The following is a 27,956-nucleotide window of genomic DNA, read 5'->3' as shown; positions in this document are numbered from 1 at the left end:
ATGAACTAGCGATGTGGGTATATCTGGGACCAAGGGAAGGAGAATGAAGGAAAATAAATGCACCTCTGTGACCAATTACCACATTCTGCTTGTAGTCCGGGTCCACATGTCCACTACCATTCTTACCCATTAGAAGTGACCTCAGGTATTTGTTACCGGGCAAGACCTGCAAAATCCTTATAATCCTCATTGTAGTCTTATATACAGACATAGAAGACATCCGTAAGAAGGGTGACAAGAAACAATGTGCTGCTACTGATACACAATAGTATTCTGAATGTTCATGCCAATACATTATGAATAAATAAATATGAGAAAAGGGTTAGAGAATACACATGGATGTAATCATGCAATAATCCCATGACAGGCTTCCCCATAAGTACCTGGGGCTGCTGATATTAAGGTTGTAGGGTGAATTAGGTTGCCTACAGAGGTTATACACTGCGAACTCCACAGAGAAGTGATCTTTGGCTAAATAAGATTTCATGTGTTAAGTTGAACAAGTGCAGCACATTTGAGTGGGTGATGCTAAACACATGCTGAATACGATTTAGTATTGCCTTAAGGTGTGTCTGCTAGAAAAATCCCAACTTGGAGATATTAACTTCAGAAAGAAATCTTATCTCATAATGGAATGTATACAAGACAAAACCGAACTTGGAGATATTAGCACCAAAAAGAAGTCTCATACATGCTCTGAATGTGAGAAGAGCTTTACTTGTCGATCCAGACTCAGTCAGCATGAGAAAACTCACACTGGGGAAAAACCTCATCAGTGCTCTGAATGCCAGAAACGCTTCACTCGCAAAGGCCATCTGACTCGACATGTGAGAACTCACACTGGAGAAAAACCTCATAAGTGCTCTGAATGCCACAAAGGTTTCCTATGTAAATTTGGACTTATTGAACATGAGAGAATGCACACTGGAGAGAAACCTTATCATTGCTCTGAATGTCCCAAAAGGTTCACTCAAAAATCCCAACTCAGTCGACATGAGAGAACTCACACTGGAGAGAAACCTTATCAGTGCTCTGAATGCCTAAATAGTTACCAATGTAAAGCAGATCTCACTCAACATGAGAGAACTCACACTGGAGAAAAACCTCATAAGTGCTCTGAATGCCAGAAAACCTTCAGTTGGAAAAGAGTTCTCACACGGCATGAGTTAACCCATACTGGGCAGAAATCCTATCAGTGCTCTGAATGCCCCAAAAACTTTAGTCGTAAATACCTTCTCACTCAACATGAGAGAACCCACACCGGGGAAAAACCATATCACTGCTCTGAATGCCAGAAAAGCTATTGGCTGAAAACTGGTCTTATTTTCCATGAGAAAACTCACACTGGAGAGAAACCATAAAAGTGCTCTGAATGTCACAAAACTTTAGTGAAAGAGCTAGTCTCACTCACCATGAACAAACCCATACTGGGCAAAAACCTTATCAGTGCACTGAATGCCTAGAAAAGTTCAGTTATAAAAGCAGTCTTATTGTACATCAGAGAACTCACACTGGGGAAAAACCTAATCAGTGCCTTGAATGCCAGAAAACCTTCAGTCATAAACTCAGTCTAACTTTCCATGAGAGAACTCACAGTGGGGAAAAACCTCATCAGTGCTCTGAAGGCCAGAAAACCTTCAGTGTAATAAGTCACCTTACTGTTCATGAGAGAACACAAAATGGAAGAACCTCTTCGGTGCTTTGAATTCCAGAGAAGCTTTAGTTATAAAACAATTCTCACTCCACATATAAAAGCCCATACTAGCTAAAATAATGTATGAGTGTTATGAAGGCATGTAAAGATTCTGTTGAAAGATCCATGTTATAAAGCAAAAGTGTTTATTAGTGTTCTGAATGCCAGAAAAGCTTTATTCATAAAATTAATTTCAATGAAAATGAAAGAACACGTCCAGTGCCAAATCCTTATCACTGTTCTGAATGTCAGGAACACTTGAGTTCTAAAAGGGATGCCTTTTGACATGAGAGAACCCACACTGAGTATAAAATCTTAAAAATATACCCTTTGCCAGAAGCACTTTTCATATCCATTGCAGTGGTTGTAAACCACTTAAACTAAGTGCAAAACTGGTTTGCCACCAATCTCAAAAAGCTGATGCTGAAAATTCCTCAAATCGGTCTTTGGTTCTACCAAGCACAGTTCACAGCCCCTCTTCTAAGGTTAATGGGTTACCTGTGCAACAGCTTTGAGAATGACTTGATGTTTTCCTTTTTTCTTTTAAATATATCTTTATTGCACATTTTATAGCTTACGTTTTAACGTACCTCTCCAAGTGGACAGTCCATTCTTAAGATTAATTCATGTCAGGTCTTATACACAGATCAAACATGTATACATATATTGCTATCTTTCCCACGTAGAAGACACCTGTGGAAAAATGTACCCAACTGACCCCCATTCCCACATCTCATAGAGAATAGAAAGATGCTCTACCATCCCTCTTCAAGTGTAGCCACCCACCCGTCAGAGGTGGCAACACCTTTAACCCTTTCCTCCTAGCCCCTCGCCTTTTTTTGCATATACTGCCACTTCCATTTGATAAACAGCTATTAGACAAGCGAGCCATTGTTGAACCGATGGTGCAGAGAGGTCTTTTTTCTTTTCTTTTTTCTTTTTAGTCCTCATTTTACCATTAGGGTCTCAAGGTTAACAATAAAAGCCCATTCCAACCTGGGCGCCCTGGGCCTATGTTATTGCATTTGCTTTAGGCCAACCAGGCCAGCTTCTTTTGAGCGAGGCTTGGTGTAATCATTGGACCATTGAGACCTTAGACAAGCCTCCTTTCAGTGCCCCAAGATGTCAAGGGTGGCCAGATATTTTTGTCACTGTCATTTACCAGGCCCTGATCCAATCTTGCCATGCCTAATGCCGCACCCAACCAGCTCTCATACAGCGGAGGTCTAGGGTCCTTCCACAATTTGCAGATCTCCCTGCGAGCAATCAGGATCAAGCAAAGAAATAATCCCACTTGCACGGCTGAAAGCTGGCTTGTAAAATCATAGTCCAGACCCAAAATAACTTGAGCTAGGTTTAAATTCAACTTGAACTTAAAAATACCTTCCACGCTACATGCACACTGTACAACGAATGTATGCCCTATGTTTTCTCGACAAAATAATAAAAATTGTTTTAAAATAAAAAAAATGCCTTCCAGGGCACTCTCCACATTGTGCCAAAACTCTCTTAAATAAACACATTAAAAAAAATTATGTTGTCTGCCTCAACCAGATCACATCTAGGAAACTTGGGAGGTGAGCGGGGAGCAAACATTGCAATTTTCTTGGGCGTCTAATACAGCCTATTAATTACGTAAAATTATTCTTTTTAACCCGTTGGACGCTCATGACAAGCTCAGCTCATCATGAGCACGCGGGGATAATTCCCCCACTGTGCTGGACGTTCTGAAGAAATGGGTGTGGCCGTGACAAGCTCAGCTCGTCATGAGCACACGGCCATCGTGGCTCATGGCGAGATGAGCTCGTCACAAGCACCAGGGTGCTGTGCGCGCCCCCCGCCACCTAGCACAGCGTGGAATTACCCCCGCGGCCAACGGGTAAAGTGAAGCCGGTTTAACAAACTTGTATAAGGTTTGAAGAGATAAAGCATATAAATGTACAGATGTATCTCCCAAAACAGATGAATTCCATACTAGATGCGAGGGGGCAAGCTCTACATCCTCAGCGTCTAATAGACTCCGATACCAAAATCCAACCTCCCTCTTTTTTGGATTTGCATTGTGAAGACTGTACTCAATCTCCCAATTTCTGCTCCTTCTCTGCTGAAAACCAGGAGCATAATTGCACATATTTAAATCTAGAGAAGGTGTCACCAATTTTAGATCTTAAAACCTACCAAGGAAGAACTCAGTCGGATGATATTAGGTCGGACCAGATCATAATTCCTTCCTTATTAATAGGGAAAGCTAAATTGTCTTCTAGACACACAGGCAGTCCCGGGGAGTCCCAGATTGGAGTGAAGTCTGAATAGTATTTTATCCCCCATCTCGCCTTAATTTTATGGCACACATTAAGGGCTGATTTTAATACCTTTAGGCGAACCTTCTTAAAAAAACCTAGGCGCCCCGAACTTATAAAGAAGTCCGATACCCCCTCTGTTAAATATTGCAGGGATTGGTTAGCATGAGCTGAAAGCCATTTTGTATTTTGGCAGCCATTTTCTGTAGCCATGTGCTCTGTCCTCCCTCAGTGTTGACTACTCTTGTAATCTGCCTAGAAACAAACTATATTTAGCATCTTCCACCTTCGCACATGCTCAGAAGGGCCTAGCTAGTAGAATGCACCTGCTCATCTTATAGAACTGTCAGGCTATTTTTGCTGCTGTATGGAGAAGTAACTCTCCTCCCACTTTCTTGAGCAAGCAGATCTTGCATGCCCATATTAGGCATTTTGCATGCTTACATGTGCCAGGACTGCCCCTTGGTCTTAGGCTGACTATGTAACCCTAAGCATATATGAGACCCCAGTTTTCTGTACTCCTTAGACTGCCTCATTCAGTTGCTAAGGCTTCTGTGTGATGTAGTCTCCCTCATCTGAGGTGAATACATGTATTATTTTTATATTTCAGTTTATGTGCCAATTTCTTCTTTTTTAGTTTAAAAGGACCAGGTATCAGTGAGACCCCTTAGGGGCACCGGGAGCGGACGCCCTGTGATCCGAGCGGTGGCCCGCCTCGCGACTCCGCAACTAGCTACGTCTTCCCGGCCAGTCCACCTACATGGGAGGCGCGACACTCTGGCGCCACAGATCATCCGAGGGAATTGGTGGCCCTCACCCCGGGGCTATAGTGGGTGAACGGGTCTGCCCGACTCGGCGACGGCTGTCTCCGCCCCCCCATCGGTGCCCTCGGACGCCGTGGCGGTGGCGTGAGCCGAAGCGGCGGAGTCTCCACAGGCTCTGGAGAAGGAGGTCGCCCATACCCGAATTGAGGACAAGCACCCGGGAAGGTCGTGATCGACACCTGTACACGGAGACACCTACTCCGGGACCCTCACGGAGTGCCCCTGGCAGCATGGGGAAACCTAGAGGAGCCAAGGGATCCACCCAGACCACCTCGGACTCTGAAGCCCAGGACAAAGAGGAGCATGGGGACCCGAAAAGCTCTGGTAGCGCGCTGCTGCAGCAACAGTTCGACCGTGTCCTAGAGGCGATAGAGGCTACGAGATCGGCCCTCCAACAGGACATTGCTCAGGTGGCGACGAGCCTGGGCCTCCTCAGGGCGGACCATGGCAAACTTTCAGACCGGGTCAAGGAGGTGGAGGGCACGGTGAAAACTTTGGAGCCGGCGCAGCGAACCTTGGCTGCGACGATGAAGGACGCCTTATCCCGAATTGAGACCCTCGAACGGAGGGCGGAGGATGCGGAAGGCCGCAACAGGAGGAACAACATCCGAGTGGTGGGCCTGCCGGAAAAGATCGAGGATGGCGACATGGTGCGATACTTGGAGACCTGGCTCCGAGACACGGTGGTCCCGGAGGGTCTGTCCTCCTTCTACACTCTAGAACGGGCCCACAGAGTCCCAGCACGGCCCCCACAGCAGGGACGTACCCCGAGGCCGGTGGTGGCGCGGTTGCTGCATTTTCGGGACAGGGACTTAATCCTCAATGCCGCCAGGCACAATGGCCCGTTCCAAGTTGCAAACAGTCAGGTGAACATCTTCCCTGATTACACCTACGAGACGCAGCGCAAGCGGTTCTCCTTCCTAGCGGTTAAGCGCGAACTCAGGAGCGAGGGCATTCAGTATTCACTCCTGTATCCTGCAAGGCTCCGCATCATTGTCGATGACAAAACCCAGTTCTTCGACACCCCGGAGGAGGTCTGTGACTGGCTCGAGCTATACCGGACAGGGAAAGATGGTTTTGGCTCCTCGTCCCAACAGGCGGATGAGCCGGAACAAAGGAGGCGATCCAGGAGGGTCAGGAATCGCCGCGGCCGCACGGGAGGGCCCTCGACTGCGGAGACATCGTCGGAACGGAGGGGAGTGTTGGAAGTATTGTCGGAACTGTCGGGAGCAAGGGACGAAGCCATCGAGGAGGAAGAAAACCCGGGTGCTCAGGGGGCACCGTCGGACTCGGAGGATTCAGTGGCAGATAGTACACATACACCGGTGATCACACCGAAATCGGTGGAGGACCTTCTAGATGGACAAGGGTAACGGGGTATACTGCCTTGCCCTGGCGGGGGGAGGCGGTTGCCGTCCTTTATTGCTGACGACGCGGGAGAGAGGGTTGGGGGGCCTCTGCTTTTGCCCCGGAAGGTTTTGGCACTGTTTGGGGCTTGATATAGTCCTGGTGGCCTGGGCGACGAGGGCCCACTGCCTCCGCCCAGCCCGCACCTGGCCCATAAGGCCTTCCTACGGTGGCGACCGTAGGATTAGTGGGGGTTCTGGGGTTGATGTACGACGAGGTTTGGATGGGATCTAGATGGTGCTGTTTGGGTCCTGTTCTGGGGTGGGTGGGGGGGGGCTTTGTTGGTTCGTGGGTGGTTTGGTTTTGGTTGGGGAAAATGGCCGCCATCAGCGCTGGGAGGATTGATGCCTTTTCTTTGTGGGGACCCGGATGGGGGGACTGTGCAAGAACAATCTGGGACAATGGCTGATGTTGCTAACTTGAAATGTGTTACTTGGAACGTGAGGGGGCTTCACACTATGTCCAGGCGCCACAAGGTCCATGCTTATTTAGTGCGTAGGGGAGTGCAAATGGCGCTGCTGCAGGAAACGCATCTGAACAAGGCGGAAGGGGCGGCGCTTCAGCGTAGATGGCGGGGGCAGGTCTTTTCCACGTCGTACTCTGCTTATGCCAGGGGGGCGCTAATATGGATCAGGGCAGGGGTCCCCTTCCAGGTCACGAGGACAGTGTTGGATCCAGAGGGGCGTTTCGTGGCCATCTCAGGCACTCTAGGAGGGAGGGACCTGAACGTTTGCTGTGTGTACGCTCCTAATGTGGACCAGACTGCCTTCCTTTCCAGGTTATCGGGCTCGTTGGCCCACTTTTTTGCCGGGCCCCTCCTGTTGGGGGGAGACTTTAACTCCGTAGTGGATGTGGACATAGACCGCTCGCATCTCCCGCTCCCCGATTCCCCGGTCCGTCGCACGGCTAAGAGTCGTCAGGATTGGCAGACCCGCTGGGGTTTGACGGACATTTGGAGGGCGCATCACCCCGCATCTAGGGATTATTCATATTTCTCGAGCCTCCATGAGCTGCATGTCAGACTGGATGGCTTTCTTGGTTCGCCCGAACTGGTTTCGGCAGCGGTCCGATCGGAGTACTTATCGAGGACCATCTCGGACCATAACCCCCTCCTACTGGACATTCGCTGGTTTCCTGGGACGCCGGCGGTGCCCACCTGGAAGATGCGACCCGAGATCCTCGAGGACAGTGTCTTCAAGGCGGACCTGGGGGAGAGAATATCGGATTATTTTGCGTCCAACGGCGGCTCCGCGAGTACTAGGGCGTTAGAATGGGACGCTTTTAAGGTAGTGGTGAGGGGCTACTGTATCTCTAAGAAGGTGGGCACGAGGCGCGTCATCCTGGCTGATTTGGACACGGCGGACCGGGCACTCCGCGAGCTTGAAGTTAGCCGCCCCGGACACCCGGAATTGCAAGCACAAACGGCGGAGGCGAGGGAGAGGGTAGCGGTGGAGGTCGAACGGCTCCGCTGTTTTGATTATAAGGCCTATACGGTCCGGTCTATCGCGGAGGGAGACAGGTCGAGTGCGTTGCTGGCGTGGTTGGCCAACCCTACGCGCCAGTCCCAGACGACGACAAATATGCGTGGGGCTGACGGGACCGAGGTATGCACCCAACCGGAGATTCTTGGTTGCTTCCGGCATTATTATGAATGTTTATACCGCAGTCGCTCCGCACGTGACCCAGACCGGCTCGATAATTATCTTCGCCCACTGGAGCTCCGCACAGTAGGGCAGGAAGTGGCGAAAACTCTGGGTTCCGATATCGACTTGGGGGAGATCCGCGGGGCTATCAAACGGATGGCGAGGAACAAGACCCCGGGCCTAGATGGCCTACCAGTGGAGTTCTATGCAGCTTACGCTGACCTCTTAGCCCCTCGGTTACTGGTGGTCTACAGGGAGGCGAAGAGGCTGGGGCGACTCCCGAGCTCGATGTGTGAAGCGTTGGTGGTTCCTCTCCTCAAACCGGGCCGAGACTCATCCGACCCGGGGTCCTACCGTCCCCTATCAATGTTGACGGTGGACTACAAAATATTGAGCAGCATCTTGGCCTCGAGGCTGCTGGGACATATGAGTTCCCTGGTGCACGAGGACCAGGCCGGCTTCATCCCGCGGCGGAACACGACTATGAATATTCGTAGGTTGTTCCGCTTGCTAGGGGAACCATTTGTGGATGCCCCGTCCCCGGTAGTTTTGTCGGTGGACCTGGAGAAGGCTTTTGATAGCCTAGAGTGGGACTACCTCTGCACGGTGTTACGGAGATTCGGCCTCGGGGAGGGATTTGTCAGATGGACCGCGGTTCTTTATGCTTCTGCTTCGGCCAGGGTCCGATCGGGCCCATTGATTTCATCACGGTATCCGGTGGAACGAGGCACGCGGCAAGGGTGTTCCTTGTCCCCGCTTCTCTTCGCGCTAGCGGTGGAGCCACTGGCGATGCACCTTCGCTCGGGAGCCCACTATACGGGCTTATGGACGGCTGCGGGCCCGCATTATGTCTCGCTATATGCGGACGACCTGTTGCTCTTCCTAGAGGACCCGGTCGACGCTTTACGGGGAGCGGAATTGGTGCTCACGGAGTTCGGAGCGGTCTCGGGCCTCCGAGTGAATTGGTCTAAGACCTGTCTTTTTCCGGTACGCAGGGGTACCCCCACCCCTGCGCTAAGTAGGGAGATTAGATGGGAGCCCGACTGCTTTAAGTACCTTGGGGTATTCGTTTACCACGACCAACCCGACCTCCTAGATGGGAACATTGCCCGCTGCATTCGAGCACTCCGAGGTTGCATGGACTTTTGGGCCACGCTGCCGCTCTCAGTGGCGGGACGTATCGCCCTGCTCAAAATGGTGGCGCTTCCCCGGTTATTGTATTACTTCCGAACTTTGCCGATCTGGGTCCCACCGGCCACGTTTCGTCGCTTACGCTCTATGGTGGTCGGGTTCCTCTGGGGAACGGGCCGGCGGCGGGTGGCCCTTAATACCTTGATGAGGCCGAAAGACGAGGGGGGGCTCGCTGTGCCGGACTTCGAGAAGTACTATCTGGCGGCGCAGCTCCAGACCTTCACCCAGGAGATCGCCAGGGAATTCAGGGGCCCGGAAGACGGTAGAGGGACGGGTATGGCCAGGCATGTTCTCTCCTTTATAGCGCTGCGACAACGCTTGGTCCTGCGGGACTTGTCGATGGAGGAGCGGACTATCCGACTGTGTTGGAATCGGGCTCACGCCAGAGGCCAACTGAGAACACCATATGCGCCTGAAATACCGTTGGGGTTGCTGACGGCCCTCCCCCACGGAGGGGATTGGTCACGATTGGCGGCCTGGGAGGATTCCGGTTTACAGCTCGTCGGTGATCTGTACGAGGACGGAGCGCTCTTGTCCTTTCAGGATCTCATTGACCGCTTCGGGATCTCCCGGGGCGACTTTCTGCTGCACTCGGCCATTGTGCGAGCGATCCAGGCACACTGGCAGAACGGGCTGGAGGAACCCCACTTGTCTCAGGTGTGCCAGTACGTAATGTTGTCGGCGGGCACGGTGAAGGCGGTCACTTGCCTCTACGGCAGGTTGATTGCCGAGGGATTGGCTCCTCTCACCACATTGAGGACCCGCTGGGAGGAGGACATTGGTAGAGAGATCCCGGAGACGACCTGGGCCCAGTTGGTGAGACGTGCCTGGAAGGGCACACGTAGCGCCCGTTTCCAACTGGTCCACTATTATGTTCTCCATAGAGCGTACCTGACCCCGGTGAAAATCAGGCGTTATTTTGCCACGGCTTCAGCGGAATGCCCTAGATGCCCGGCTCAGGAGGCGGACCTCCTACACATGTTATGGGCCTGTCCGGGACTGACGTCCTACTGGCAGGAGGTAGCGACGACTCTGGAGGAGGTGACGGGGAGGCTCTTATCATTCGATGCGGCGGTGGGGCTCTTACACTGGTTCCCCCATACCCCCCGGAATAAAATTTCCAGTAAATTTATTGACCTGGGGCTCCTCCTTGCTAAGCGAGAGGTGACCAGAAACTGGAAGGCACGAGCTGGTCCGGCAGGCAGCAGATGGCACAGTGAGCTTTTGAAGTGGGCGGCGGGAGAGAGCGCGCTGAGATATCAACTGGCTTGGAGACAGGGTAATGAGAAGGCGCAGGAGGCCGCGTTGGAGTGGGAAATGCTAGTGCAGGCCCTCAGGGATTGTGCCCCCAGCGACTCCGAAAGTGAAGAAGCGACTCGCCCCGAGTCCCGATGAACGTCAGCACTGACAGTCTTATTACCTTCCCCGTGGGTCAAATAGCAGATCCTATGTTGATAGCTCCCTGGCGCTGGTGGTGGGGGGGGGAGGGGGTTTTTCTCAGTTAGTAGATATTTTGAGGGGGGGGTTTATTTTGGGGGTTTTGGGTTTGTTTGGAAAAGCAGATGACGGACAGTGTATTATCCGGACCAGCTCCAGCATCCTACTGACCCCTGTTGCATTTCGCCGCCCGACCCCAGGGTTGTGGGCCGGTTGGCTGTGTACAGACTTTACGGAGGGGGGCCAGAGGGCTTTATTCTGTATATGTTGCTTATAATACAATGCTGGTCGCTACTGTACTGATTTACTGATTCCTGCAATAAAAATATATTTAAAAAAAAAAAAAAATCAGTGAGACCCCTGAGAAGGTTTCTGTGTTCTTCACCTCCCCCGAAGGTAGCCATAACCCTCAGAATCCTCCCCCAGTTAGTTTCAACGGGACCAGAGAGTAAACAACGTATATTTTTTAACTGGAAGGCAAGAGAATACCAAAGCACATCTGGAAGGGCTAGACCGCCCTTTAAAATTTTGCGTTTTAGCTTCTTCCAGGATAGCCTGGAGTTTTTATTTGACCAAATGAAGCTGCCTATTTTACTTTGAATTTTACCCAAGAGCTTACCTGGGATATCAAGGGGAATAGTGCTAAATAAATGTCAATTTAGGCAGAATAACCATCTTGACTAGATTTACCCGGCCATAGATGGTAAGAGGTAAGTTCTGCCATCTGGAAAAGATATGGTCTATTTCCTTAGCCACTTTCCTCAAATTGATCAGGAGAATATTAATTAAATCCTGTACTATAGTTATCCCCAAATACGTGAGCTCCTTGCTGCAGCTTCCGGACCAGCTATCTATGCCCCAACACATTACCTCAGTCTTAGAGGAGTTAACTAAGTACCCAGAGTACAGACCAAATTCCTTCAGAGTAGTTTCCACCTTAGTGATATAAATGTCGAACAATAGGGGTGAAATAGGGAACCCCTGGTGTGTTCCCCTTTTTTTTTGATAATCAACTTTATTGATTTTTTAAAAACAAATACATTCATTGGTAGCCGATCAAGTGTTACAATTATGGAAATTTGATCAAGTACAGTTGACAACAAGCACAAACGGGTCATTTCAATTGAGTGTGACCATCTCATAGCTCTATAAGCGCACAAGTGCAGTCGGATCTTCATACAGGCAACATATTGAACTATTTACCCTATATCTTCTCAAATAATTCAGGACATCCCCGGGCCTCAAAGAGAGTCTCTTCTTACGCTCCACACCATTCCACTCCCTTCCTCCACCTCTGCACAGTTTGGGCCTTAGCCTTAGACCAGAGCGCGGCTATATCCCTCTTTGCCACTGCTGGTCCCTGGAATCTCTTATCAGCCCTGGAGCCGTCGAGGCCATTGAACACTCCCAGCAGCAAGCGCTTCGGGTCATGGGGAACCTACCATCCAAGGGCCTGAGTAAGTTTGAGTTCCACCCCCCTCCAGAACGGCGCCAGGGCCAGGCACTGCCATACCATGTGATAGAAATCTGCTAAAGGCAGACTCGCAGCGCGGTCAGGCTGGGGAGGGTCGTATATGGGCCCGGAAAAGGCGCGCCGGAGTCAGGTATGCTGCATGGAGGAAGTAAAGTTGGACAAGGCGTAACTTGGAGGATGTTGTCATGGTTTTGGGTGCCATAAGGGCATTGCGCCAGTCCGCCTCCTCCAAAGGACCCACCCAACCCTCCCAGCAATCACACAGCCTGTCTAGGGACGCAGGACCATTGTTCACCAGTGCCCGGTATATGCGGGAGACCCCCACCCCTCCCCAGGTTCCCCATCATCACCTGGGCCTCCAAGGGGCTGAATTCCGGCGTGAGGGCGTGCCTGAGTTGGAGGTACTTATAGAATTGGGAAGGAAGAAGGGCGTGGCGTTACTGTAAATCCACAAAGGACCGAATGTGGTCTCCCACCCACACGTCTCCCAGTAGCGAGATCCCGACTAAATCCCATAGACAGAAATCCTGCAAGGACGAGACCTCCCACAACCAAGCTCCACTCCACAGCGGCATTTGTCTAGCCGCTTACCCCAGGGATCATCCCTCAGCCCGATACTGTTCAACATCTTTATGGCCCCGTTCGCACGCATCGCCCGAAAGCATGACATCAACATAATCTACCGACACTCAACTGATCCTCTCCCTCACCAAGGACACCCTCACTGCCAAATCCAACCTCCACGAAGGAATGAAGTCCGTCGTCGACTGGATGAAGAACAGCCGACTAAAGCTGAATACAGACAAGACGGAGGTCCTATTCCTCAGCTCCAACCCTTCAGCCTGGTGGCCTACGACACTGGGGGCACCCCCGTCACCCACCGACCATGCACCTAACCTGGGAGTCATCCTCGACTCAACGCTCTCCATGGCCAAGTAAGTCAACGCAGTCTCCTCCTACTGCTTCATCACCTTCTGCATGCTCCGCAACCGCTACAGGTGGATCCCGACAAGAAGAACAGTCACCCAGGCCCTCGTAAGTAGCAGACTCAACTATGGAAACGCCCTCTATGCGGGAGCCCTGGCAGACCAAGCTCATCAAACGACCGCAATGCATTCAAAACGCCTCGGCACGCCTGATCCTCGATGTACCATGCCACAGTCACATCACCCCCTACCTGAGAAACCTGCACTGGCTCCCCGTCGACAGGAGAATCTCCTTAAAACTCCTCATCCATGCACGCAAGGCACTCCACAAGACCGGTCCAGCCTACCTCAACAGACGTCTCTTCTTCTACGTCCCCAATCGCCAGCTCTGCTCCGCCGACCTCTCCCTCACCCCCGTCCTCCGCATCCGAAGAACCACTGCAGGTGGCAGATCCTTCTCCCATCTCTCCGCCAAGACCTGGAACACCCTTCCACTCAGCCTACGACAGACCCAAGACCTGCTGACCTTCAGGAGGCTACTCAAGACCTGGCTGTTTGATGAGTAGCGGCACCCCCCCTCGTTGTTTGACGAGTAGCGGCACCCCCCTCTTTCTTACCTTTTTTTCTTTCCCAGCGCCTTGAGACCCTCGCAGGTAAGTAGTGCGCTCCACAAATTCTGTGATTGATTGATTGACCATTTGGGCTTGTCATACAAGAAAATATCGTCAGGAATGTAATCTAGACCAGGTGCCCTACCACCAGCTAGGGCCTTATATGCGCCACTGACATCTGCCTCAGCAAATACCCTAGCAGAAGAGATGGGATGGATCAAGAATGATGCCCCATCATCAACTTCTTCCTCTGCATATTGAGTGGAAAAATAAGTTAATATTTGTTTAGTTAGTAGATCTTCCTGCATTTTTTATGTTGTACTTGTATATAATGCACTCTTGTTGTTTTATTTAGTTATCATTTGGTCAATTTATATACCTCACAGTATTTATAGGTTATGCATGTTTATTTAATGCACTCTCATTGTTAGAGATTCTTTGGTTTAATTGTGATACGTCTGCCTCACAGCCATTTGCGCTGAGCTGAAGGGGTGAAAGGGGCTTTGTATAAGCAGCTGGCAGTGGTGCTGAATTCCTTGCGTGTGGAAGAGTTTTCACGCAACAATAAAAATGTCAAGTTAACTCTGCTGAATAATGTTATTGCTGCAGCAAAATCAGCGCTTTGTCAAGAGGCAGTTTTCACTCATGATCAAATAGCGCAGAGTTAATATGTCTGGATCAACTTACAAGGACACTGGGTTAGTGCCCTTCCATTTCTGGTGTTTTTCAGCAGTTTTAAAGATCTTCTTAGAGTTTTTCATTGCTCAAATGGGTGTAATTTATGTTAGTTGCCTGTTTCCCTGGGCTTCACTGCTTACTTTTGCTCATGAGAAAGCAGGGGCGGCTTTAACACTTGTGGTGCGACAGACGTTTATGGCTCCCCTCAGCACGACTTCCTCCTCAAATTCCCTCACTACCACCTGGCAAAAGTGCCCCTCATCACCCCATAGCCCATCTCTCACATACATTTAATTTGTTTTAAAGTGCTGGTAAAGGGTGGCTTTACTAATCCACTCAGCTATCCACATAAAATACAGACATGTTCTTGGCAGCACGAACATTGATCACAAGAGATATCTTGTCATTGTTATTGCTGCCTGACAACTGGAAGCACAAGAAACTCTGCAGGAGGTGCATTTAAATCTTAAGTTGTTACTAAACACAGTGTACTCCAGAGGTCAGTGCCCCCCTCCAGGTCTGCGCCCAGTGTGTCAGCATCGGTCGCAATGCCCAAAGCCGGGCCAGTGAGTAAGGGTCACTTCAGGTGCTCTACATGTGGTCATTGAATGTCACTCATAAGTACACTGAAACTATGAAAATGTCACACATAAGCAATCTGAAACCTTGGCAGCTATGAATGTAAAGGTTTCATTGATTGTTGTCATTTCTGCAGTAAAGATTGAGCAGTTTAATCGGAGCCTCGTTCCTAATAGAATTGATAAATGCTGTAGATGCATGTCCTCTTCGCAGCACGGTGATGCACTTGTGGGGTGTGAGGAGATCGCTTGTGGGCGCTCCCAGGCACTGTTCACTTGGCCAGCAGGCGGGGCTGCCAGAGAGGCCCCTGTAGAAAGAGCTTTATTTCAGGGGAACAAGGGGACCCAAGGCGCAGTAAGCTAAGGACCATGGGTAGGTACTATATTATCAAGAACAGTGGTCCTTAGAACAACAAACCAATACACGAAAGAATAAATATAAACCAAGTGGTAATATATTCTGGGGAAGTGTCCAGCAGGACAGTTTAATTCCCTGATACAAAAGTACTATAACAAATGTAACACTGGGTGTGATAGAAACGGGGCACCGTCCGGTGTCCGACTAACACACTGGAAGAACATACAACATACAAAATAACAGGCAATAGCAAGACATCTGATTAGAGTAAGACATACACCAGACAATCTAAAATATACACATATGCAAGAAAAAATTGTATCTGCATTCGTTGCATTTAGTGTAATATGTCGACGACGTTTCGAACCATACTTAATAGAGGTTCATCCTCAGGACAGAGGGTAATTGCCTTAAAGTTACACATTTGCGAATGTATCACAATAGTGTCGCACTCAGGTAGGAAAATTCCTTAAGCTTGATAGTGTAGCTTAATTATAGAGTAAATCGTAAATGAGTGCCCTCAGTACTGTGGTCCGAAAGGAATAGTCACGGTACCAAAGTCTGGAAAAGCTGGGAGCAAGGCCACAATGGGGGTTCTTGCTAACACCGGTAATCGGCGCCACGCCACGCCGATTACCGGTGTTAGCAAGAACCCCCATTGTGGCCTTGCTCCCAGCTTTTCCAGACTTTGGTACCGTGACTATTCCTTTCGGACCACAGTACTGAGGGCACTCATTTACGATTTACTCTATAATTAAGCTACACTATCAAGCTTAAGGAATTTTCCTACCTGAGTGCGACACTATTGTGATACATTCGCAAATGTGTAACTTTAAGGCAATTACCCTCTGTCCTGAGGATGAACCTCTATTAAGTATGGTTCGAAATGTCGTCGACATATTACACTAAATGCAACGAATGCAGATACAATTTTTTCTTGCATATGTGTATATTTTAGATTGTCTGGTGTATGTCTTACTCTAATCAGATGTCTTGCTATTGCCTGTTATTTTGTATGTTGTATGTTCTTCCAGTGTGTTAGTCGGACACCGGACGGTGCCCCGTTTCTATCACACCCAGTGTTACATTTGTTATAGTACTTTTGTATCAGGGAATTAAACTGTCCTGCTGGACACTTCCCCAGAATATATTACCACTTGGTTTATATTTATTCTTTCGTGTATTGGTTTGTTGTTCTAAGGACCACTGTTCCTGTAGAAAGAGCAGCCCATGCGCTGGGGCACCAGTAACCTTAACTGCCATCATTATCTCTGCAGCATCTACCTGCATTTGATAGTGGATCTTTATTCATTCAAATAAATAGTTCCCTTGCTTTATCTGCTTCTGGATCCTTATGTGCAGAGGCACAAGACCGGTCAGAGTGAGTCTAAGATGCGAGCTGAAGCAATAGCGCGGGAGACATTGGTCACTTGAATATTGTGTCCGAAGCACCCCCTGGCACGCAGAGATGCACCCAAATATTCTCCCCGAGCACCCCTGGCCCACCCCAGGAGACCAGGGATGCACCTGAATAATTCTATGTCGGGACCGGACGCAAGATTTATACATTACTTTCTTCACTTCTTATTAGCAGCAGTTTCAAAGTTAAACAAAAACACACTGTCCCAGTCCAACTTCCAAGAGTCCTTAGGTAGTGTCTATGACACCCTTTAACCAATAGCAATATAGTCCATCAATGCATACATATCCCTGTTGCCTGCAGTCCTTCCTCTTTCTTCACTGCTGTTATTTAAGTCCCTCATTCCACTTACAACTCTTTTGGGGATAAGGTGTTTGGGGGGATTAAGAGTGTTATTAGCATTGCACTATGTTGGTGATTTACTTTGTTATAGTTGCTAGACCAAATTAACATAATTGTTGTGTGTGGACTTGCAAGAGGTTGACAAGACACATAGCAAGCTCCAGCGCATCATTTTCTCACACCGAGGGTCTGCGGGGGTGCTGTTTCATGCTGTTTGCAGCCAGTTGGATGCATTGCGATTTGTGAGGCAGTGCACTATAACCTTATAGCCCGCCGTAGAGAGCTATGCCAGCTATTAAAGGCCCTCTCCAGCGTTGGCAAGGGCCTTTAACAAGGGAGAGGGACTTTAATAGCCGGTATAGCCCAGCTACGAAGGGCTATAAGGTTATTAGAACATTCTGCCACTAGAGGGCAGAATGTTCTAACAAAAAAAACCAAAGCCTTATGGGAGCGTGAGGGGGTTGGAATCCACTCAGCTTCCCTGAAGCCTTTGTTCACAGCCAGAGCTGTGAACAAAGAAACATTGGAATGTTGGAGCTCCAGCCTTATACCAGCCATTATAAGCCCGGAGCACCCCATTGTTTTCAATGGACCTACCAACATTCCAATGTTCTAATATGCTGTAGAAGGACTCTCCAGACTTGTGACTCATGCTAGGGAGTAGAGAAGGGCATTTCCACGGCTGCATTGCCGTGTGACCCCCCTTCCTACCAACCCTCGCAAATCACCGCTAGTGCGGTAAGAGTACAGCCTATAGGCTGCATAGAGATTGAGACCAGGGTTCTTTCTCCCATTGGAGCACCTCCAGGGGTATATATGGAGTGATTTAGGGCCCATACCCTCTATATATATGGATCCTTTCCGGGATCATGAGTATTCACCTGTTTAAGCCTCTGAGGAGGAATGGCCCCCATAGCGCTACCTTCCAGCAGGGGTGGACATGCTGCTTTTGCAGGCAACTTTTAAGGCGTTGGAGCTTCTGAAAGAATAGACTAAAGTCCCAGGTCTCTGGAGGTTCCAGGATCTTTGGAGCCATGGGGCAGAACGTAGCGACGTATCCACATCTACCGCTCTAAAGGCCCATAAACAAAATGTGGGGCACCTGGAAGCTTTTGACTGCTTAACGGACGACTTCCCTAAGAGAGCACACACGTTAAAGAATACACCCTACCGGGAGGAAGACTAACCCAGGAATACTGGTGACACTGTCGCAGCAAATCCTGACCCTGACAATGGGTACCGAGATCTGGGGGAGGGCTTAGCATTCCAGGTCGATGGCTTCCGGCTCCTTTGAAGGGGACTCCACCTCGGCTGACATGTTTGAACCAGAGGGTATATACCATCTGCGATCCTCGGAGCGGCTTCCAGACCAAAACTCTGCAGAGAATGTTGCTTGCAAAATACGCCAACCCCTGAGCAAAGGAGTTTGCACCCGCCTTTGGGGGGGGGGGGGGAGTGCTCTAGACTGTCCTTAGAGGGGAAGGTGGCGGCCACCACTGACGTTAATCCCAAGCTGCGCATATTCTTTGCTAATTATATGAAGGACCCTAAGAAGGGCATTGACCGCACCGGGAGGGCATGTCAGGATAAATTACTTGATGTGGTAGGCCCACTAATGAAAATTATTGAACTGGCTGAATGCTCCAGACAGTCAGGTAAACCCTTGCCCACAGATATTGTTGCCGGGTGGGTGCAACGGGCAATGTGCCTTTTAGGCAATGCCAATTGTGCCACTGAATGTAAATTGTGATGTTGCCAGAAGCGTAATTTTCGGCATAAAAGACAGAGTTTTGTTCATTGAGATTGTGCAGTCTCTTTCAAACTACCCGAGTGTACTTCGTAGACCTCTGTCCCTGGTTGCAAGAAAGGAGATGCTCCCTCCTTCTAAAAATCAACCCAAAACTGGGGGAACTCTCCTCATCTGAGGCAGGGCCATAGCAAAGGGCAATTTGTTTGGTAAGCCTTTCGTGAAGGAGCTGGGTACATTTGTGGCCAACTTTTCAGTGCTTGGTAAAGTGCAGACCTCCATCAAAAAGATTTTTCCGGGGAGGCTCTTTGCCGGAAGAGGCAGGGGTCGCTTCTCTGGCCGCTCTTTCCAGTCAGGCTTCAGCAGTTGGAATGATGGCAGACAAGGCACCTTCTAGCCCAATCGAGGAATCAGAAAGGGCAGAGTCAACAGTGCCAAAGGTGGGGCTAACACTCACAGAGGCTTTAACAGTAAGCAGCATCTTTTCTTTCCCTGTTGAACTAGGGGGAAGACTGCAATTGTTTTCAGGCAAGTGGAAGGCAATCACGATAGAGCCGTGGGTCCTAGAAACAGTAAAGGGCTTCTACATAGAGTTCTAGGGAACTCCAGTCCAGTCATCCAGACTGATATGTCACGGATCGACTCGGAGTTGCAGGAGCTACTCTCCAAGGGAGCCATTCGGAAGTTGGTCCTGCACCCTTGGGGTTTCCTCAGAATCCTCCTTCTGGTAGAAAAGAAATACAAAGGTTTCTGTCCTGTCATAAATCTAAGGGGCTTCAACGAATGGTTGGTGTATCGCCACGTAAAAATGGAGGGCATCCATCTCCTAAGAGACCTATTCCTACAGAATGACTGGATGGTGCTCTAGGATTTCAAGGACGCCTATCTGACAGTCCCCATCTTTACACCTCACTGACAGTTCCGTCAGTTTTCTTGGATTTATCAGGTGTTTGCGTTTCAGTCCCTCCCATTCGACCTATCCTGACCACTGTGGTGCTTCATGAAGCTCCTCAAATCAGTGGTGAAGATTCTCAGAACTAAGGGCATAGGACTGATCATCTATCTACACAATATCCCTCTGAAAGACCAATCACGCACCCATCTAGTGACTCACCTGAACATGACCATTGCATTCCTGCAGGAGTTGGGGTTCGTGATCAATGCCCAAAAATAAGAGCTGACCTCGTCACAGAGCACGCTATTCCTGGGATTTCTCATAGATTCCACTTCAGCCACTCTCAGCCTTCTGGAGGAGAAGATATTGAAGATCAAGAAGGAGTTGAACAAGGTCTTGTGAAGGGACAGACTATCCCTCTGACAACTGGCCAGGATTGTTGGCTTATTGACTTCTTCAGTCCAAACCATCTTCCCGGGCTCGTTCTACTACCGAGCATTACAGAGGTTGAAGGCGGTGCATCTTCAGAAGGGTCTCACATACTCAGAACTGATTTCTCTGACGAGTGAGGCCATGCAGTGGTGGATGGACCACATGGTAACTTGGAATGGGAGTGCGTTCTTCAGATCCCTCCCGGACCTGGTGAGAGGGTCAGATGGCAGCCATCAGTGGGACGATGGGTGGAGGATAAATTGAGCATGCACATCAACTACCTGGAATTCTTGGTGGGATCCTTTGCGATCCATTCATTGACAAAGGACAGATTCTCCTGCTATGTGCTATTGAGGATGGACAACACGACAGCGGTCCAGAACATCAATTGACTGGGAGGTACTAGATAGAGAGCGCGAGCGGAGATTGCTAAAGATCCCTGAATTCAGTACCAGACTGGAATTCCAGGCATTTCACAGATACATCAATTTGCAGTTGGATCTTTCGGGCATTGATCGACATGTGGGGTCCCTGGTCCATAGGTCTGTTCGCTTCCAGACTAAATGCACAGCTCCCTTGGCATATCAGCTGGAGGCCAGATCCGGGAGCCTTGGTGGTGGACACTTCCATGCTCAATTGGACGACGTGGCAGGCTTATGCATTATCGTCGTTTCTTCTGATCCCCAGAGTGGCAGCTCAAGTTCGACATCAGAGGACGCCTTTGATTCTGATGATCCCCGTCTCCTGCCTTCCGGAACTTTCATGGATGAACCCAGTGCAAGTTCAATCATTTACCATGATCCTTCAGGACCCCAATGGCCATCTACATCCTATGGTATTACAAGGCCACTTACAGCTCATCATGTTGAAGATTTCAGGCGACGCTGGCAAGGCGGCAGACTTTCGGATGAGGCTAAAAGACTTATACATCAGGCATGGGCCCCGGGGATCATCAAGAGGTACAGATTGGCTTGGAGAAGATGGATTCATTGGTGTGTGGAGAGACACCTAGATCCTGTGGGGGTGCAAATTACAGATATCTTGAAGTTTCATGCTTAACTGGTGGACTTGGGCCCAGCCAATTTCATTGGAAATTCGTTCCACTCAGCAATTTCAGCAGGGCCCATGCCCATTTACAACACCGCGGTTGGAGAGCATTCATGGGTGTACTAAAGGGTATCAGACTGTCTAATTTGCCAGAGCCTAGATATTCGCGCTTGTAGGATGTGAACCTGGTGCTGCGTCTTTTGGTAGGACAACCAGTATCTGTCTAGGAAGGAGATTTCAGTGAAACTGGGCATGTTACTCTGTTTCATTTCATGCAAAATACTGTCTGATATTAGAGCCCTTGACATCATGTGTCTTTACCCCAGAGGGGGTAACACTTTCCATTTCTAGGAGGACTAAGACTAATACCAGGTTGGTAACTTACCCTTCTTTTGAGGCTGCTCCTAAAATCTGTGTGGTAAGATGTATAAAGGCCTACAAGGAGATGATGGCGGAGGTGAGACCTCCAGGGGAGGAAAAACTACTGATCGTTCTAAGGAAATCATTCAAAGTAGTCTCTTTTACCTCCATTGCCCGGTAGATACGTTGGATTATGGCAGAGGCCGGAATAGACATTCATTGTTTTGGAGCTCACTCGACTAGAAGAGCAATGGCCTCCAAAGGCGTTCAAGTAGGCGGAAGATTGGATGAATGTGGAAGATTGGTCCTCAGAATCCACCTTTAAAGGTTTTACTTTAAACATATTTATGAGGCAGCATCCTTGGTGGTACGTATTCTTTTAACATGCATTTTCCTCACCTCCAGTCCTGACATAGAATGACAAATTTCCTAGATGCAATGAAGGAAACTTTTAATTCTATTAAGGATGCTAAGACGATGATTATCCCACCCGGATCACATTGGGAATATGTTCCGGGTGCTACTGTTTAATTCCATTTTAAATACTGTTGTAATAATTATTTTTACTCATTGGGAGCTGTGTTCAATGCTCCGGTGGTGGGACACGAGGGAGCTGTGCAATAGCTCAGGCAAGGGCTCACATATTCTAGACGCTGGGTCAGCGTTCTAGCGGCTGGACCCGACGCACAGCTGATGACATAAAAACGCCAGATGGCGCCACCGCGCAGCGCTTAATAGAGGGGTTACGGCCCTCTCTGAACAGGATCGCTCTACTTTTCTGCTGCGCCACCTTTTTTAAAACAATAGCTGTGTTGTGGATGAATCTAGGACTCTAGTTTAATATTCCTGATTTATGCCCTTATATAGTTATATCATATCATATCCTTATAAAGGCATAACAATCATACCCATATTAAGACATAGCCAATGCAGTCCAAATACGGCAGGGCTACTTTCAAAGATTCCTAGAAATCACAACGAGTTCTTGGAGAGACCAAACCTCCAGCAGTCCGGGACTTCCCCCTGCTTCTATATTGATTTGTCCTAGAACTACTGGAGTCCTGAAAAAACTGCGAGTTCTTGTGACGTCTTATGTCCAACCTTACGTCAAACTCGGCACCTTCCAGGTATAAATATACCAGCATCTGCCCTAGCAAAACACACAGTGGTTTGGAGCCGATCGACTAACTACTTGCCCGACGCCCTCCTGTAGTAACTACCGAAGGAAGCCGACCCTCCCGCTGACGCACTGGGAGAGACGCTGTCTTTTCTCTTGCCGAGAAATCCAGCTCCGGTGTTTCCCACCTACCCTTGCGGGTTACTGGGAGATTGAGTCCTGAGAGAGAGATACAAGACCTCCTACATTCTATAAACCAGGTACGGAGCTGATTAGACCCTTAGAGAATTCTTGGTTAGATTCTTGGCAGAAACGATTTCACTTTAACACTACTTCTCACTTACTCCTTCCCATGTACTAGGCTTAGGTTAGGTACACCGGGGTAGGCGTATCTTAGAAGCACCAGTTGAGTAAGTTTAGTCACTATTTATCATTGTATGTATTTTATCCAATTTAAGTATCGTATGGCTTAGAAACCATACCATGCTTTTACAGTATTTTTTTATAATACTCTTTTTACTGTACGCACTTTACTTTATGACCAGTATTGCGATTGTAGCAATTCACTTCTCTTGCATGAGAAAGAAGACTGCTCAATAAATAACCACTTTTATTGAAAACACCCGTCTCTCTGTATTTCTCTGCACTTCTGATGAGACTAAGCATGCACGATTGACTGAGTGAAATAGCTATCTATTGTTTCCGCGACTCTGGAGCTATACTCCTTTTTCTTGGGGAGCAAAGTTGTCATGTTTATGCGGTTGTCAGAAACTAATCCCTTCTTGTGTATTCGAGAAAGTTTCTAGTGACCTCTGAGCTAGCTGGCATTCATAATTAAGTCTAACATATTCAATAGAGGCCTAGTCAACTTCAGTCCTACGTCTAAACTATCGTTTGTTATTCCAATGCGCAGAGCCTATTGGGAATATAGGAACTACGCTACATGGCGCCCAACGTTTGGTAAGGCGATAATTTAACCCTAGATACTAGAGTAACTTAGTTGTGCTTTTCACACAGACCCCTTTTCCCGTAAAAACTCCAATAGACGTCTGGAGGGGGCGAAAGGTTAATATCCGCCAGAACTAAGTAGGATGAGAATCCTATGTATTAGTTTTTGGTTTGTTCAACGTTGAAGGATAAAGTGTTCCAAAATATTGTGCACCTAATCTTGGTTTCCTTGAAATTTGCTCTGCAAACTTACTGTCAACAAAATGACGGAAATTGACGACGAAAGGGATAGAGCGGTTTTGGCAGCTCAACTATTGGCGGAAGACACAAGTCTCCAACAAAACTTTCCGGATGCAATAATCATCCCAATAAATGTAAGAAGGAGTGTAACTTACAAACTTATAAATAACAGAGTATCATCGAGAGGTGGTACAGTTATCTTTGTAATAGAGGCACATGAGTATCGGCAGACAGAGGTATTCTATTCATGAATAACTCTTCCAGCAGCAAATGCTGTAACACGGGAGTTCCACTACTACAAAACAGAGGAACTTCCAACGGACTATGTTCCTTTTGAGGACATTGAAATTCCACTAACTTACTAGGAGCATCAGCTCTGGTTTAATGGCGCCCTAAAACATCACAATAAAATTACCAGGCTCGGTCCACTAGGTAGACCAGGAGCTACATGGCCGGTATTAGCTGGTTACACACCACATCCTGACATCGAGAGCATGTCAAACAGAGAGCTGTTAATTCAATTGAAACATTTAATTAAAATACATAGACAATTGGTCCAATATGTCAGGCAGACTTTAACAGTCCAACCAGCAATAAAAATTACGCAGCACACCCCTCACCAGGGGAACACAAACAAAATTACACCACAGACAATACAATCAGTAATTGGCAAATTACCCGCAAAACGGGAACAAATTCCATTCAGGTTAGCTCAAAAGATTACCCAAATAGGGGCAGTATTCCCTGATAGTACACCTCATGAAAAACACAGAATTCTGACAATCTGTTTACCAATGGGGATCGCACCACATGTGGAGGACTGTGACATTTTGGGAAGAGTCTTTGCTTCAATCTACACAAAAACACAGGGTGTTCCATCAATGGCGGTGATACCAGATGCTCTGAGACAGATTCAAAATGAATACGGTCCAAAACCTGGTTTAAATTTGTTATGTTATGTTATGTTATGTTATATTTATTTTTATATAGCGCGCGGCTACTCAAAAAGAGTGTCCCGGCGCTTTAAATAATGAGACCTACAGCAAAATAACACAACACAGTAATAAAAACAAAGTGGAAAGCAGAAAACAGAGAGAGACAGAAAAAAAGCCTAGAGGGCAAACAGCCAGGTTTTGAGGCCTTTCCTGAATGCAAGTAAACTAGTAGCTCCCCGGAGTGTCAACGGCAAGGTGTTCCACAGCTGTGGCGCCAGCAGTCCAAAGGAGCGGCCTCCAATGCGAGCTCTCTTCACACGCGGCACAGCCGCCAGAAACAGAGATTCTGATCTGAGAGAGCGAGCCGGATGGTAAAAGGCAAGTCTCCTTTGGAGGTATTTAGCTCCCACAGCATGAAGAGCTTTGTAGGCCAAAGTTAATGCCTTGGAGGCAATCCGTTTACGGATAGGCAGCCAGTGTAAGGTCTGCAACAGGCCAGCAGCACTGGCTCGCCTGTTAAGGCCATAAATGGCCCTTGCGGCCGCGTTCTGCACAACTTGGAGCCGCTGCAGCAGATACTCTGGCAGGCCCAGGTAAAGGACGTTGGAATAATCCAACCTAGAGCCGATCAGAGCCTGCACAGTGAGCTTCCTGTGTTCCTCAGACAAAAGAGGCAAAAACCTCCGCAGCATCTTAGGTATGAAATTACTGAAAGACTTAAAGCAAGACCCGGCTATACTTCTAGCCAATATAAGAGGTGAAGCAGCATCTGTGGCGATCAGGCAAAAATTAAAAGAAACAGAATTAGCAGACCAGCCTTTTGAACTTGCCAGAATAATTGAAAAGTGCTATGAAGAATTAGCTAGAGATAGTTTGGGTGGGAAACCACTAAAACCTCAACTACCAGAACATCCTGATACATCTTTTATCAAGAATAATATCACTACTACAAATAAGAAGTGGGAGGGTAATAAACAGACTCTTCCCAGAGAAAAACAGTTTCAGTCCTTCCTCACAGAAATCGGAAAGAAGAGGATGGTCAGAACATAAATAAAAGCGCGTCAAGTCCAAAGACAAGGAACCTGCTCATCAAAGTAAAAAATCACGAATTGCCCATCTCACTGTCCTATTTCTGGTATATGAGTTATCAAGTGAAGGCAAAAGCCTAGCAGACAACTTCTTAGAGAAGTGTGCAGTGCTCCAAGCTCCAAAAACGCTGAAAAACTTACAATCAAATCTAGGTTTCTTGAATTTTGGATGGACATACATTCTAAACTACACATAGAGGGTTAAACCTCTCTACAAATTAATTAAACCTGATTTCAAACCAAATAATTGGACACAGAAACACACAGAAATTTTACGTTCAATTCAAACAGACCTGTTAACAAAAACAAAGCTGCAAACACGCGTAAACAAACTCAACCTTTTAATCTGAGTCATCCCAGGAAGATGCGGATTTACGTACCTGACCTCTAAAGAGGGAGAAACTGTACCAATAGCTTACAATTCACACTTGTACAAACAAGCTGAAATGAAATTCAGTTCTACTGAAAAAATTCTGACAGTGGTTCAAACTGCTGTAGCAAAAGAAAGAGCCCTCGCACAGGGCAAACGTATAATAATATTTACACCTGTACCTGCCCTGGAGGCAGTGACAAGAGCAAGCCTTCCAAATGCTAAAGCTTTACATCCGAGATGGATACAGTGGGTTAATTCTCTTGCTGCATCAGAAGTAGTAGACAAATTTGATCCTAACTTAAAATCACAAGAATTTCTCCAATACGAGTATGAATGTCCTCTGCCGACCGAAATTCTGCCTCCGGAACATTACAGCCGTATAATATATCCAGACGGATCAGCACAGCCTGCAGTTGGGGGTAAACGAGCTTATAGTGTTGCGTGCGCGATTGTTAAAGGTCGTTGGCACGAAGGTAAATTCAGATCTCTGGTCACTAAAACTCAATCACTCAGAGACTTGCCAGCTCAGCGAGCTGAACTACAGGCTTTAAAGATGGCACTTGAAAATGCTGATCGCGAATTCCCCACACTAATAGTGTGCGATTCACATTATTGCGTCCATTCTTACAATGATTTCTTGCAGACCTGGATTCAAAACGGTTACAAAGATGAGAAAGGTAGCGCAATAAAGCATAAAAGCTATGGGAACAATTAGTTCTTTTACAGAAAGAACTACAAAAGACTCACGTGATACATACGCTGAGTCATCGACGTGATGCCGTTCACGTTGCAGGGAATTCATTGGCTGATAAAGCGGCAAAGGCAGCTGTTCAACCGGCTTCCGTAGATACAGTTAAGCGTTCTAAAAAACGAATAGATGGTGAAACAATGCTGGCAGTAAAAGCCTCACTGGAAGGCAATTATGCGGCGTTGCCTCTATATTATCCACTCGGAAATACATACATAATTGATGCAAACTCCGTTCCTTTTGCTCAAATCCCTGGAGTGGGGGATAGAGTAATTCCAAACAGGAACCGGAGGGCTTACTTGATTCAAGGAGCACACATGGGAATGGGTCTGAGGCATCAAGGGATCTTAAAATCTCTAATAGAATTACAAACGATGTACTGGTGGCCGGGAATGAGCGTGCAAGTTTAAAACTTTGCAATGGGTTGTCAGGACTGCAACAGAGATCGCAGTTGTGAACCGGACCAGATAACTGACTCAAGCACAGTAGGACCAGCCCAGACACCTCTATTAGATAGCATTAGACTATCAACACACAGACGTCTGACCGGACAAATGCGGTCCCATAAATATTAAGACGAGATTCATTTGGATGTGGCCCCAGCGCTCGGCTGACGCCGGAACTGTTATTAAAGTTCTGCGAGTCTTTATCGGCACATATGCAATTGGCACGCTACATTCTGAAGAGGGTCCTGCGTTTAGCTCTCGAGCTTACAAGGAGGCCATGGCCAGCTTGGGCATTGCTTTGCGGTACTTTAGCCCCTTCCATCCTGAGGGTAATGCGGTAGTAGAGAGAAAAAACGGTGACATAAAGCAATCTATAACAGCGAGGGTATTAGGTTTGGGTGATGGGTGGGTCAAACATCTAATAAGTGTCCAACGTAGTCTTAATAATCTGCCAAGACATTCTCTGGGTGGAATCACTCCGTATGAACTTTTGTTTGGTACTAGAATGTTGATCGAAGACCTCCATCGTCAGACTTCAGTGGTGGAACAAAAAACCTTTGATATCAAAGATCGTTTGGCTGTTTTACAAGACTTAAATGAAACATGAAGAAGTCTAAGTAACACAAAGCAAAAGCCAGCGACCACTGAAGAAAAACCACCTATCCCAACAATCAATGTTTCCATTGATTGTTGACTTT

The 27,956-nt window shown here is 48.0% G+C and overlaps 1 pseudogene; it reads left to right on the top strand.

The window, feature by feature from the left end:
• Window positions 1–241: 241 nt before the first annotated feature.
• Window positions 242–3,269, top strand: LOC147737919 (uncharacterized; annotated as a pseudogene).
• Window positions 3,270–27,956: the final 24,687 nt, after the last annotated feature.

The sequence above is a fragment of the Lissotriton vulgaris genome, chromosome 1_1, assembly GCF_964263255.1.
Source record: "Lissotriton vulgaris chromosome 1_1, aLisVul1.2, whole genome shotgun sequence".
NCBI lineage: Eukaryota > Metazoa > Chordata > Amphibia > Caudata > Salamandridae > Lissotriton > Lissotriton vulgaris.
Note: the sequence above shows the minus strand (reverse complement) of the source record. Positions and strands in the feature narration are given on the sequence as shown.